At 35.2% G+C, this 14,478-nt stretch overlaps 1 protein-coding gene across 2 annotated transcripts in view; it reads right to left on the bottom strand.

The window, feature by feature from the left end:
- The window catches only part of LOC116346522 (BTB/POZ domain-containing protein kctd15), a 65,169-nt gene that overhangs the window by 39,316 nt on the left and 11,375 nt on the right, over nucleotides 1–14,478 (bottom strand). The window contains exon 1 of one of the 2 annotated variants that reach the window (XM_031776603.1): nucleotides 257–459. The exons of the other annotated variant lie outside the window; for it this stretch is intronic. The gene's annotated coding sequence lies outside the window, so the exon portion shown is untranslated. Of the gene's footprint in view, nucleotides 1–256; nucleotides 460–14,478 lie in introns of those variants that run through there. 2 annotated transcript variants of the gene reach the window in all.

Genomic DNA, 14,478 nt, shown 5'->3' with positions numbered 1-14,478 from the left:
ATATCTGCAGATGGACGGATACATATGGGGGTGATCCCAATGAGCCGTTCATGTTTATGTGTAATGTGTATGTATTTCAATATCGGATTCAATGGCTTTATAATCATAGTCGATTGTTCCAGTATGCCTATTTCCCTTTCTTCATTTATTAATTGATTCAATTGAACTGAATGAAATTTCAACAAAAAGAGATAAGAGAAAGAATTCCAACAACTCATTCTTTATTTATGTGGCTTTGCATAGCAAGTATACTTACTTGTAATCCAAAAATGATGGGCTACGTAATTTAATTTGAAAACTCAATCCATCAGACTAACACTAGCACATTGTCACTCACAAAAAATATTCTACAATATGTTTTTATCGGATTTTCTGTACCTTCTTGGATTTGAGGTAAATTACGAAGAGAGGACACTTGATCACACGTCAAGTTAATCATGACAAAGTTACCCGTTCTTTTTTCTCACTTTTTCGTCATTTTTCTCGACGGCCAATAAATTATATTCATCAGCAAAGTATACGTACTTTCAACTTTTAGTGTCATTCAAAAATCAAAAATTTGTACAGCCAGAGAGAAAGAAAGAAAGCCTCGATATATGTGAGAGGCATCTAAAAACTCATATGCCATAAATAAATTGCATATATACACGGTTGGATCTGAAGATAATTGATTATCATAAAACGGAGTAGATACATTAAAACATTCCATTTAAGTACTTTCTCTTAATTTTTATATAAAACGGTTCTTGCATTTTGACCAGGGCTAATTTAAAATCCAGTGCAAACATTCTAGAGTATGTTATAAGACCCCTTCGAATCAAATCGATTTTCAATAAATTTTCAATAGTAAGGCCATTACAGTCATTTAAAGTAACAAATAAAATTGCTGAAATTAATCAAAGCAGAAATAGTTCCAAAATCGCTCATAGTTTTGGCTCTAAAACGATGTTAGTATAATTTATCCGCGTGGTATTTGTCCTTTGTATTTTATCGTTATTTGTGAACTTCGAAGAAAATCCGTTCTTTGGACAAATTCTTCGTTCAATTAAATGTGCGCGCCGCATGTAATCATATTTTTCCATAAAGCAAGCAAGAAAAAAGAAACTGGTTATGAAACGATGTGATAAAAAAAAGCAACACCAAGAACAATAAATAAAATGAATTGTAAATTTGCCATTGCCCCTTCGATATATAACAAATGACATTTTTCAATTTGCAATCAATAAATAAAACAATACAATGCTTTGAGTGTTTTTTGTTGTGCTGCTTTTTTCTTCTTCTTTAAAATTATCGAGTTGTTCGAACGATTATGTTTTATATCGCTATGTTGTGTGCTCGTTCTTGTACACTTCGGGACGCCAATGGCCAAAAACTTACATACAATAAAGTGATGTCAGAGCGATGCAAATAATAAATAATAGACGTTTAAGTTATGTGCGAGGAAGAAGTGTCTTTATCCTCTCAGCATCTGTTTGTATTCGTTTGTGTGTCGTTGTGTATGTGTGTGTGTGTTGCCATAAAATACGCGATATGTCTTTTGTCGACATTGAGAGTGTGCACAATTTAATGACTTTTCTGTGCATGCGACGCATGTAAAAGTATTTTTTGCAATGAAATTGCATTGACAGAGGGAGAGATGAAAGAAAGAGAGAGAGAGAAACGAAGAAATGATATGGCAAAATTCGATTTTAAAATCGAGATACAAGTATTGCCGAGTATAAATCGACAACGATCGATTTCCTTCGAGTTATATTGCAATTTAATTGGTGCAAACTGGCTTTAGCGTGGGTGTGAAAACACCGTTAGCAATGTGGTTTTTTTTCGTGCTCTCTCTCTCTTTCTGTCATTCTTTTAAAGGGAATTTCTTTTTTTCTTTATTCTCTCTCTTTCTTAAGAACGTTTTAAGCAAAGCCATCGCGAGAAAGAGATAATCATTTCGAACTTTTTTTGTGGTTAAATATTTTTAAAATATATGCAAAGAAATCATATGCTCGTTGGATTTTCTGAACTTTGAACTCAATTGAAAAATCCACACCCATATTTATATCACAAAAAAAATCAAGCCGTGGTTCGCATCCATTTAAGAAACGCATTAGGCAAAAATTGAATGAGATCTCTAATATATTGTTTGAAGTGAAAGCATACAGATCTTGCACTGTTTTGCATTCGAAATTTCTAATTACACCAGCCAACGAAAGTAGAAAATGTGTCTGGTTGGTTTTAATCAAGAAAATTGATGGTTTGTCGAGTACATATTCAAGCATATGAATAAATAAATGAGGCATTAAATCTTATGTTAAATTGGCACATAATCAAATGCAAATGACGATGATGATATAGACACAATATTTGCATAGAAATGATGTTGACGCGATATTCGAATTCATGTGACTGAAAAATGTGGTGTATTCAAAATAGATTCAGTCAATTGGCGAACGCTTAGATGTTTAATTGTCATTAATGATATTGTTGGAATGTTTTGAAAGCCTACAAACCATATCAAATTGCATGAGGTGTTAAAATGGGGCCGAACCGTCAGAAATGAATATCAAGCCATCTATCGCAGATATAAGACACGCATCTCCATGCGGCATCATTCGAGCAAAGCTTAGTATGTTTGCATCTATTAATTCATTTTATGCCTGCAAAAATATACATTGCCGCCGAAAAGAAGAACACAAAAAACATCGACCACCGTGTTGATGAAGTATAGGCGCATTCGCGCACAAATAAATCATAGATCGAATGGTGGACGATCGTTGCCTTTCGTGTTTCATACTTTTTTCTGTTGCCGCTTTGCTTGTTGTTATTGGTGTATTATGATGTTGGCGCGTGCTTTAACACCGATTTCAGCAAACTAGCATTCGACATACAAACACTCTCTGTTCCGCTCATTCGCGGATAAATCAAGATTATTGCGGGACCTCTCCATAGAGAAGGAGACGATTTTCATGCAGTAGTTAAAGTAGTTTACTGCAATTGAGTGAGTGCAAATGTGTTTGGTTGGTAGAAGAAAACGCGACCGCGCAACGGCAGCTAATACACCTCATAGAAGATTTATCGTTTGCGTGGTATCTCTCTCTCCCTCTCTCTCTCTCTCTCTCTCTGTCTAACAAATTCGTACTCTTTCTCACTCTGCGGCCAATCGATGGGAAAAGAGATAACATAAGCCACATGCAACAAAGAGATCAGCTTTTTCTTCCTTGATTTGTACTGAGTTGAACACATATCGATTGTAAGCAAATGGGACAAAATAACAAGTTCAGGCGGCCAACACAGACGATTTGAAGAAGTGATTTTCTGTGTGTGCTTTTTTTCGTATTCAACCGTAATTTGTAGAGTAATTTGCGATCGGATAACGGTGCTTTGAGCGCACTGGTGTGTACCATGTATACAAGTGGTAACAAAGACGATCGATGTTTACAACTCAATGTAATCGATGTGATGTGTTTTTTTTATGATCACTTTTGATATAACAGCCACTTTATTCTCGCTTTGTATGGCGTAGTTACTCATGATTTTTTTTTCGTTCGTTTACCGGTTGGTGATTTGTTTTTTCCTCCAACTCTTTTTCTCGGCTACTTCTTTCTTAGACCGCGCTCGATCACCATTTTACACTTGTTTTTTCAAGAAAAGCGGTTATTTGATTTTGTTGCCATTTCCCGTGTTCGCCTTTTGCGCATAAACAGCCACTTGACCAAGTTCTTTCAATTTTTCGAATATATATGCAACTACGATCGCACAGGCAATGCATCGCATTTTTGTTAGCACATCAAGTTAATGCACAATCACGACACTTGAAATTAACCACTGTATATTACGCTTTTTTTCTTCTCATTCTCGCGCGTTTTGTCGTTGTTCTCGCCTTTTTTGGCTGCCGGCCAATAAATTATACTCAGCAGCAAAGTATACGTTATAATGTCAACTTTTAGGGCTAATAAAATCAAAATTTCAGTCAAAAAACGAGAGAGAGAAAACCTCAATTCTGCTGAGAGATAGACAGAAAACCGTATTCCGTACGTATGTGCATGGTAATTAATTATAACAAAGCAACAACAATAGTGTAAGAAAAAAAAATCATTCTGGTATTGATTTTCACTTCATTCGCAACACATTTTGAATACTTTGAATTTTACTGGTAATACTCGTATCGTTACCGCACATATTTTCAGATTTCATTTGAATTTAAATTGCCTAGTTAAAAAAACAGAAGTTTTAAAAGCTTTGTGTGTATCGAAGTAGCGATAGTTCAATTCGACTTGAACGCATACTAGCATAGCTGTCCACGAACACTAACGAACGAGCCGTTCGTTCGTTCGTAGAATATTTTTTGGTCTTTTTGCTCGTTCGTTCGTTCGTAGAAAATTAAATGAAAAATGAAAGCTCTGTAACTTTTGGGTCCGTGGACGGATTTGGTTCAAATTTGTGATTTAGAGGTTTAAAGGATGGTACTTCTCAAAAATAATATCAGTTTGAAAAAAGTGACATCTTACATTCAAAAAGTCACGTCATTATCAAACTGCCTGGTATATTAATATTTAAGAAGAAAAAAACAAAAACGATCACAGTTTCATCGGAACTGTGAATTGCTGCCGTGATTAAATTATACCATTATTTTCGCTAAATCATAACGCATTTTTATGACTAATTTCAACACTAAAGGTCTTTGGAATTTAGTCGATAATTTTTCTCCTTTAGAGTTGTTGATGGAATGCATTAAAATTCAACGATATTATTCCCTTGCGCAATGGTGCTTGTTGTGTGTGTACAATGTATCTTCGTGGTTTTTTTTTGTTCATTATTTGTGTGATTAATGCGTTGTTTTACGCACTTGAAATTTTATCAGAGCCTTTATTTCAGTCATACGAAGCGCGAACTGTTTCTTTTTTTAAGTTCAATGAAGTTCATGTTGTTTTTCTCTCTTTTCTTGCCAACAATATCACTTAGGGCTGTATGGATTTTTTTTTCGTTCATTCTTATGCATACACTGTACATGCATGCTGGTATGGTTGTATCAGTTGTTTTATCATTTCAATCATAATCGGTTCGGAGTAAAAAGTTTGCGGGGCAAAAATTTATGACAACAAATACCGAAAAATTGTAGCACCACCAGCAGCAGCAGCGCAGAAAAAATGGCGAGTTTATTTTGCATATTTTGTGTGCGAGTGTGTGATTCGGGCAAGATGAACAGTCGTTGAGACAGGAAACAAGAAGTGAATGATAGAAAATAAAAAACAAAACAGAAAACAAATTCGAACAAAATTGATGCAAGAGCAACAAAATCAAAACACATGACAATGCTTAAGAAAAGCAAACGGAGAGTTAAAGAAAGCGATAAAGATGCGATAATAATGAAATAGAACCACCGTGTACCATTTGCAGCGGTTTGAACGATCTTTGGCGTCAACGACAATAACCAGAGCAGCCATGCCGCAAAGGCAATGCAACGGTTATGATGGCAGGGGGACACACAAAACTGAGTTATCAACGCATAATTATCATATCGCCCCGGTTGTTTTTTTGTTTTTGTGCTGTGTGTTCGCGCATTTTTTTGGCTTTTGGCTTATCATACACGCGCACTACAAACGTAATAATCTATGTCCATTGCACGAGCTACAATCAAGGAAACAATGCGCGGATGAAAAGGAACACAGCGACAGAAAAAAAAAGATGGTGTTTTTGCATATATTTATTATATTGCCTTGTTGGCTACGATGCATTTCGATGCTTAGCCACTTGAATTTAATTTAAATTGCTCGTTTAATTTATTATTTAACATGTCAAAAAAAACGGTTGAAGATTCGTTAATTGGATGACGATGCTTTAGCGATTACAAATAATGTCACGCTCATGTTTTCATTTTACGATGTTTACGTCGAAAATGCGAAGTTTGGTGAAAGACGAAAGTAACAATTACCTATTTGTAGACTCGATACTTCTGTTTATTTTTGATTAAAAAAAAGAAAATGTGCAATTGCACGATCTACATATCAGCTGGAGGTAAATTAATTATTATAAAATGATCAACCGAAACACTTCCGATATTAATTCTTCATTTCACAATTCTTCGAATGTTCACCTCTCACAAAACCGTATTATTATTTTGCAAAATGTGTTTGTTGTTCCGAATTCAATGTGCACAAAATAATGTCATAAAACGTTAAGCAGGTCAGAATTGGGCCATTTTCATCAGTTTTCGATTTGGTTTGCGATTTAGTAAATTTTGTAAAATGCCCGACCGCTTGACACATAATAAATCCACCACAGAGTGAGAGAAGGAGAGAAAAAAAAGCGGAAAACAAACTGAAACTCATTTAGCAAGGGCATTCAGTGCGCTGGCAGTGTTATTATTGGAAAAATTGACTTTATTGAAACACACCTTGTGATGATTATACACGCATGCTGGCCTGTCAATATATATATTTCATGTTATCGTGTATGTTTGTATGTGATATTTTAGCATTAATATATAAAATATTCGATTTGAAACGTATTGCATGCTAACGACAGCGAGAGAAAGAGTCATGGAATAAAGTGTACGGCAAATGGCAATAGCACTACCACCACTACCACCTCATCGCTGTTGCGGCCAAACCAACTGAATAAAAAAAACAAGGGCGCCCGTCACACCAGAGAAAACTACGTCTGTCATGGCATTGCATATATTGTAAATATACACTTACTCATATGCACACACACACACACACAATACTTACTTGTTTCATGAGAGCGCGTGAGCGCAGTCCCAACCAACCATACAAAATATCCCCCGCAGGTAATAAAGATATGAAAATTTATAAAATTTATAATATTTTGAGACAAAAATGAAAAAGAGCAAGAGAGTGAGATATTCACGGAAAGAGAGAGAGAGAGAGAGAGAGCGAGAGAAAAAGAGAGATAAAGTACACAGTTAAAAAAATAACAAGAGATCGCTTGAAAATGAGAATAGAGTGAAAAAAAAATGCGAAAAGAGGCAACAACAAGAACATAGCGATGCCAAAGGAACTGAACATGGAGACAGATGCAGCATATGACTGCCTGGTTACGATTGCCTTGCGCACCAAACTTATGGCACATAGCAATTTAAACAACAAAAAAATGCAAAACTTTTGCACAAGTCCAAACGTCTACTTCATTCAGAGGCGCTATCGCTTCTATGTGTATACATGCGTTTCGTGTGTGCACTTTCTTTCTTTCTCGCTCTCTTTTTTCCTTCTTTGTCGCCTATGAGATTTTCACCCGCATTTGCATCTCACTCTTTTAATTTCTCTCTCTCTCTCTAGCACACACACGCACACACTCAGCTTGTGCCATTTTAAAAATATTTCGGGTGGCTTTTAATCGGTACGTGTTCATATTTTGTTGTGTTCACTTCATCGCTGCGGAATATTTAAAATGGAGCATGTTTATCATGTTTTGTCATTACAGCTAGTGGCAAGTTTATACACACACACATATATACAAATACTATATCGGTATGCAACCGAATGATAAATAAATTCAACCTACACATATTTTAATGATAAAAATACTACTATGGGCCAAACGACAATAATTTTTGAGAGAGTGCGGTTTAAATCGATATGTAACGGTGGCGTTAGTGACCGTGGTGTGCGCTCTCGCTCTCTCTCTCTCTCTCCCTCTCTTATTAAATAAATATAAAGTCAACTGAGCGCGAGTAGCTTGAGCCTCTCGATCCCATTCTCCCATATCACTTTGTTGTATATCGAACACCAGCCATACCCAAATAGTTCGGTTTATTTGGAATTTGAGCGAAATATTTCGCGATAACTGTATTTGCGACTAAATTCATTTTACATAGATATAGTTGTTACATGTAATTCATATTAAAATTCGTATCGTTGGTTTATTTTTTGGGGTTTCTGTGTCTGCCTCTCTTTGTATGTGTGTTTGATGTACGTAAAATCGTCGAGTGAGCGCGGGTGATCGCGCGAGCATACTACTCGAAAATGAATCGTATTGTGATGTGCAATGTATATCATGATGTCATAAATTCACTTGGTTTCGATTTACTTCTGGCGAAATTCGTATCATTTTGTTTGGCCGACAAAAAAAATGGTTTATATTTCTCTTTATTCAACTAATTGATGATGTTATTGCACTGCTTCTGTGCTACCAAAACACACAATGATTTCAAATACTTTCTTCAAACACATAAAATCGACCTCGATAACAAATGATTGAATTGTAAATGAAAAATCGTATTCAATCCTTCAAACGTATGAGGATGTCAATTCAATTTCAAAAAATTTGTTCCGTATTTGGAATTGGGGACAAAACACATACATTTTGATAGACGCGCACGGATGAACACTGACCGCGATGATATCATTCACTTTGTAATGGCCCGATAAAGACGTTTGGCCTAAAGCCAAAGTGAAATCTTTAATGTCAAAAGCAAACTGTGAAGAAAGAAAGACAACAGAAAAACAGCACACCACTCGGAATGTATGGCTTCCCAATTATCACACGATAAAAAAAAACAACGAAACAAATCGAAAAATCGATGTCGTGGTAATACAAGAGGAAGAAATATGCAATAAGTAAAAAAAATACAACAAACTCCACCTAATTCAAATCAAATGAAATGAACACATATACAAATCAAACCAGCAAAGAGAAAAAATCGGTCATAATTATAATGTCATAATTATGTAAAAAAAATACAACCACGAAATAAATAACGCGATTGCATTTAAATCGTATTCTTTGCCGCTGGTAATAGTGTCGATAATTTTTAATTTCAGCGCGATTATATTGCAACGGTCACGTCGCACCACGGTTGTATACGGTATGTATGCGGATGAGTGTTGTTGGGTGCATGCTCTGCACCACACAGTAGCAGTTCAATATATTTACTCGGTTTGCTTTCTATTTTGATTCGAATCGTTTTCTTTCCCATCGATTGACACTGCACCGGTGGACAAACGAAAATATTTGTCACTGACACTACTGTTGTTACTCACATTTATAAAATCTTTAAATAACACAGTCAACAGAATCATTCATTCAAATAGAGTCGTTTGTCAAATGACGCAAACTTGAGTGTGATTACATCGAACATTCATACTTCATCAATTATCCTCTCGTACTCGTGAGGCTCATTGCGATTCATAATAACCGTGCAAATTATTCGATAGCACATTTTAAATTTTCCGAAAAAAAAACGATACAAAAAATGAAACGCAATTAAAATAAGCAACTTTCAGTTGATAAAAAAATAATATATATATATTATTTATATAATAATATGTGATAAACATCTGACTGGACTTTCGGTACCACAAAGAAATTCAGTTAAAATAAACTTTGTAAGATGGAAATATTATGTGGCAGCCCCGTTATTGGACCTAGTGCGTATCTATTCTTTCCATTTGTAATGTAGAAAAGAGCCATGAGTTTCAATGTACAAATTGTATGAGTTTATGTATTTTTATGTGTGTGTCTGTACGCAAACGCTGGCGCTCAGACTACAAGTTGTCCCATATAGCCGGCGGCATTGCCGACGGTGAGGTAACAAAATACAATATTAAATGAATGTTTGAACCAGAAGAAGGTACGGCTGAAACAGAATCCAAATCAACATTCAAAACGAAAGAGAAACAGAGACGGCACAAAAAGAAAATGAAAAATAGAGAGATCGAAATGACAACAGAGGCAAGATTTTGTTGCAGACAAATTTGTTCAATGATTTGCTTTTCCATTGATATTTTGTGATATTTGTGGTTGTGTGCGCTTATTGCTTTTAGATATGTCGCTTGTTCCATACATTATTTTCGGACTTCAAACAGCCAACTCTTTTATTTACTTTATGAATTCTGGATTTGAAGCTGCAGCAATTAAGAAATGTGTGATGTTCAGAGGAATTAAAACGGAAGAAAAATGAAAAATCGCTTCAAAAATCCACTTTGCCTCTAATCTCCAAAACGGAAGAACAAACACACGAAGGATACGCTCAACTTTCTATCTCTTTCGCTCCCCACTTTTGGTCGTTCCTTATCTCTTTTTGGCCTCTTTCGATGTGCTTGTGTCTGGCCATGTGGCTATGTAATTTGAACTCATGCCAACCACTTCTGCGGGCAAAATGATAAGAGCACAAATGTCATCGCCAAAAAGAAAACGATAAAGAAACATTTCTGTCTAATTAAAGCCCATATCGAATAACTGCATTTGATTGTACTTGGTCGTTTTTTTTTCTTTTTTTTTCTTTCTTCTTGTATCCCATCGCCCAATAAAAGATTTTTTTTTTTTTCACCCAAAAATGTTTTATTTTTCAAATCGGGTTTTAATATATTTTGGTAAAGATTTTATCGGACCAAATAGGCGGTTTATCGCGACCATTCTAGATATATTTTGGTCGACAACCAAGAAAGAAGAAAAAACTTCGATAAACAGTTAAAATGGCAAAAGAAAATGATAAAATGAATTAACGAATGTCGAAAATTGAATAAAAAAAATATAAGAGAGAATATCGTTTTGTCTAGAATAATTGCGCGATTTTTGATCGTTGTTTATTTAAATGTTTCTCTATAAGTCTCATCTACTGAAATTTATCAAAAGTCTTTTTGTTTTATTTTCGAGAGACTTTTTTTTCTTTTATACAGGCATTATTTTCATTTTCCCTGTTCTAATTGAACATTGCCCAAAGGTCAGAAAAAAAAATGTTTTGTTTTCAGATATCCTTAGCGAGTAATCAAGTAACCAAATACTTGCCAACAACAAAAGCAACTTCATATGAGAAACTGGCAGAAATATAAAAAAATATATACACATAAAGAGCGCGAGTGCAAGCGATAAAGAATAACGGCCACCACAGAGCACAAGGAATATATGTATAGACAAATCGAATAGGGAACAAACAAAAAATCTGGGCGCTCTGACTTTTGTTTGTATACACATTTTCCCATTTTCACAATTGAGATATAAATGGCCTGAGATTGGGTTGAGATTGTATCCCGAATGCTCTGGCAACAATGAAAAAAAAACACTCGTCTTTTTTCCCACTTGTAAACATGCTTGAGTGTGTTTGTGTGAGAGAATATTTGCATGCCAATCTTTTTGTCTATTTTCGGTAGGTACTGAATTCGTCCATAATTACGCAGAGATTGTGGTAGAGAGAAGGAGATTGTTCATATTTAATAATAAGTGAATGTCAATAACAGAAATTAAATTTGCCGGATTTACAAAAAAAAAACGACCGGAACAAATCACAAGTTATAATTCACATCGGATTGAACCCTGATGTGTGGTTCAACGGTTATACACACACACATAAAATTAAACGACCACATTAAAAATTGTGTGAGATTCATTTTGCTGAATATTAAGTTTGTGAGCAGTGTACACACACAAAAAAAAGAGAAAGAAAAACGTAATGAGTGTATAAGGCACGGTGATATATATATATATATTCAAGTTGAATGTAAGTGCATTTTCTAGATTGATTGCTAAATAAATGAAATCGTGCACATGGAAAGTCAATTCTCAATGTTTTTTTTTCACCTTTTGCGGTAGTTGTTGTTGGTGTACAAAAAGTTCTTGATGTATTGAACTTTCAATGAATTCAATATTGAATTTATTTAAAATGTCTTGACAGAAATTGGCCGGTGGCGCATGGTAGAAAAAGTGTTTGCTAAATTCCATTGTATTGTTGGGCTCTCTTGTTTGTGTGTACAATATACATTTGTGTATTTTGTTGTGCTCTGCTTAACTTGACAACATTAACGAATAACACATGTATGTTTCTCTCTTGATGTGTGCTTTGCAATCGCCGAAATGTGTATAAATATGTGTACCCAAAATAAATACAACACAAAACAACAACACCAACAACAATCTTTCTGAGTCGAGCAAACATTTTACCTTAATTATGTGTGGGATCGTCATTTTTCGCCATTTCGATTAAAATCGGAAAGGCGTTTTCCCATGCCATATCCATAATGATCAGACTGTTGGTTGTTGTGGTTGGATTTTTTTTGTCTAGCGGGCCTTTTACTCGTTTGCATAACACGTCCACAAACGCCAACGGGCCTTGTGAATAATGTTGTTTCTCTCTCTCTCTCTCTCTCTCTTCCATTCGCTTGTTTGGTCTGTGTCTTTTTTTCGAAATTCGCGCGCGAATCGAGAGTCATAAAAATTTGTAGAATCTCACGATCATATTGATGCGCAAGCGCATACATCATCATTCGTTTTGAGCGAAAATCTAACCAAAATCACGATGATTTGACCGTACTCAATATCCCCTGGATAATATTGCGCGACTTTTCGTTTTTTTTCCATTAAAGTTCCATTTTTCAACCGACCATTTGTAAACAATCATTAGATGGATTTCCTCAAAGCAAAGTCGCTTTTAAAATTACCGTACATTTTATATGACTGTTGCAAAATCCAAATAAACTATTCGGTAGCGCTTGCAGCGTCATTCAAACCATTTATACGTTACGAATGCACATCAGAATTTAAAAAAAAATGAATCAATTATCGATATCATTTCAAATGAAAACAAATAGTTAGAAGAGATTCACAACTAATGATTATCGAATTACACATTTCAATGATATGTAAGATATGTAAAAAAATGACATTCTCAAAAATATGTTTTCTTCCCAGAAAAATCGTATTTTTTTCTTGCTGTCTTAATGAATGCTAGCAAAGCGATTTTAATTGATTTGAATCATTTTTTGAAGATATTTCCGAAGCGCAAGCTTCACAAATGTAATCTCTCTGCTTATTTTTATTTATTTGACGACAAGAATTTCAAATATGAGAAAGAAGAGCCTGCAGCACGCCTGAAACCAGATGAGTTTTTTTTTTCATTTTCTCGCACAGTATGTTTCTTTACGCGCCAATATTGTACAAAACCGCCAAATCTGCATTGGTAAACCAAATGGAATGTGCAACTAAAATGGGATGTATTTTATTTGGTTTTTATTTTCATTTTTTTCAGCGCATCCCAAGAAGAGAAAAAAAATCAGGAAAAAGAACGCACACACATATTTTTTTTTTGTCGAGCAGAAGATTTTTTTTTTCGTATTTGTTTCCAAAGCTTGAGATCCTCCAAAAGTGCGATTCTCATTGTGTTGATGCGCTTCGATCAATGAGAGGCGAGGCAATGTTAAATGCATGATTTCACCAGGCGATTGAATGTTGTTGTTTTTACGTTGCGCCGCCAAAGTCTTGCGGCATACATTTCGTTTGTGCGATATTTGAATGTAAAATGAGAGCGTGAAAAAGACGAAGAAGAAGAAGAAGATGAAAAAATACAGAATATAAGATGCTCTCATCGGGGCGAATAGTTGTCGATGCATTGTGTTCGTACACTCAGAATCCAATTCGATATATGTATTTCGTTTGCATTTGTCGAACATTGAATCGTGGGTGTATTAGCATACATTTCGATCGTCGTTTGACTGTGCTCACTCTTTTATCACTATATTTCTGGTTCTGTTCGTTCTGCCTCATATTTGCTTTTGCTTGAAACTGCGATGAGCACAGAAAATGCCAAACCTTTTATTCATTTCTCTCTTTACGTGATATGCACTATGTCGTCGTCGTTGTTGTCGTTCGCTTCTTCTTATTCAGGTTGTTTATCGTCCCTTCTGACACGTCTTATTAATGCTATTGTTATGTGTTGTTCTCACGCCCGAAATATTATTATATATTACACATTATTTTATATCATTTACATGCATAGGCATCTCTTCTCTTTCTTTTCCGCACATTATTCAATCACTTGAGGCCGGTGAGCTGGCCACATGCCGTACGGCATTTCTGTGCCTTTCCAACAACATCAATTTTCTCATGATCATACATGCAATGGATTCGTGTTCTACACCAAACAAACCCAGAATGCCAAAAAAATAATCTTTTAACATGTCTAGAAAAAACGTAGCCGTAATTTGATGACAATTTCGTATTAAACAATTTCACTTAAAGTTGATATACCACATTTTAATATAGCTACGTTTATTACACCATTCGATTGATATTCATTAGTCTTTCGGTGTAATAATGTAATCATAAAAATTAATTTGTACAAGAGTGCAATTTATGAATGACCAAAAAGTCCGCTGGGAAAAACTCAATTTGAGTGAGAGCAGCAAAAAAATAAACAACTGTTAAAATGTGTGACGGGGAAATAGCGAGAAATTCCGATTCAATACAAACAAGAGGAATAAAAGTAAGGAAGATGTGAATAAAGAGAGCGAGCGAGAGTTGAATAGCGAAAAAAAATGAAGAACGAAAACGCTTAGGTCGCGATTTAATGCCGCGTTTTCATGATAAGAGATGCCTTTAGGCAGTGATTGTGTGATGGTCGTAACCTTTCGGTTGGTGGTGTTTCCATAAATGCATATGATATTTATATCTAAGTGTGTGTGGGGGTATGTGAATTGGTATACACATGTATCGTTGTGCAATTGTCTTATCCACGCGTAAGCAATGCGTTTTCTGGCGCTG

The sequence above is a fragment of the Contarinia nasturtii genome, unplaced genomic scaffold, assembly GCF_009176525.2.
Source record: "Contarinia nasturtii isolate CC-2019 unplaced genomic scaffold, AAFC_CNas_1.1 Cnas_scaffold_1565, whole genome shotgun sequence".
In the NCBI taxonomy this organism is placed as follows: Eukaryota; Metazoa; Arthropoda; class Insecta; order Diptera; family Cecidomyiidae; genus Contarinia; species Contarinia nasturtii.
The sequence above is the reverse complement of the archived record's forward strand: the minus strand, read 5'-3'. Positions and strand labels throughout refer to the sequence as shown.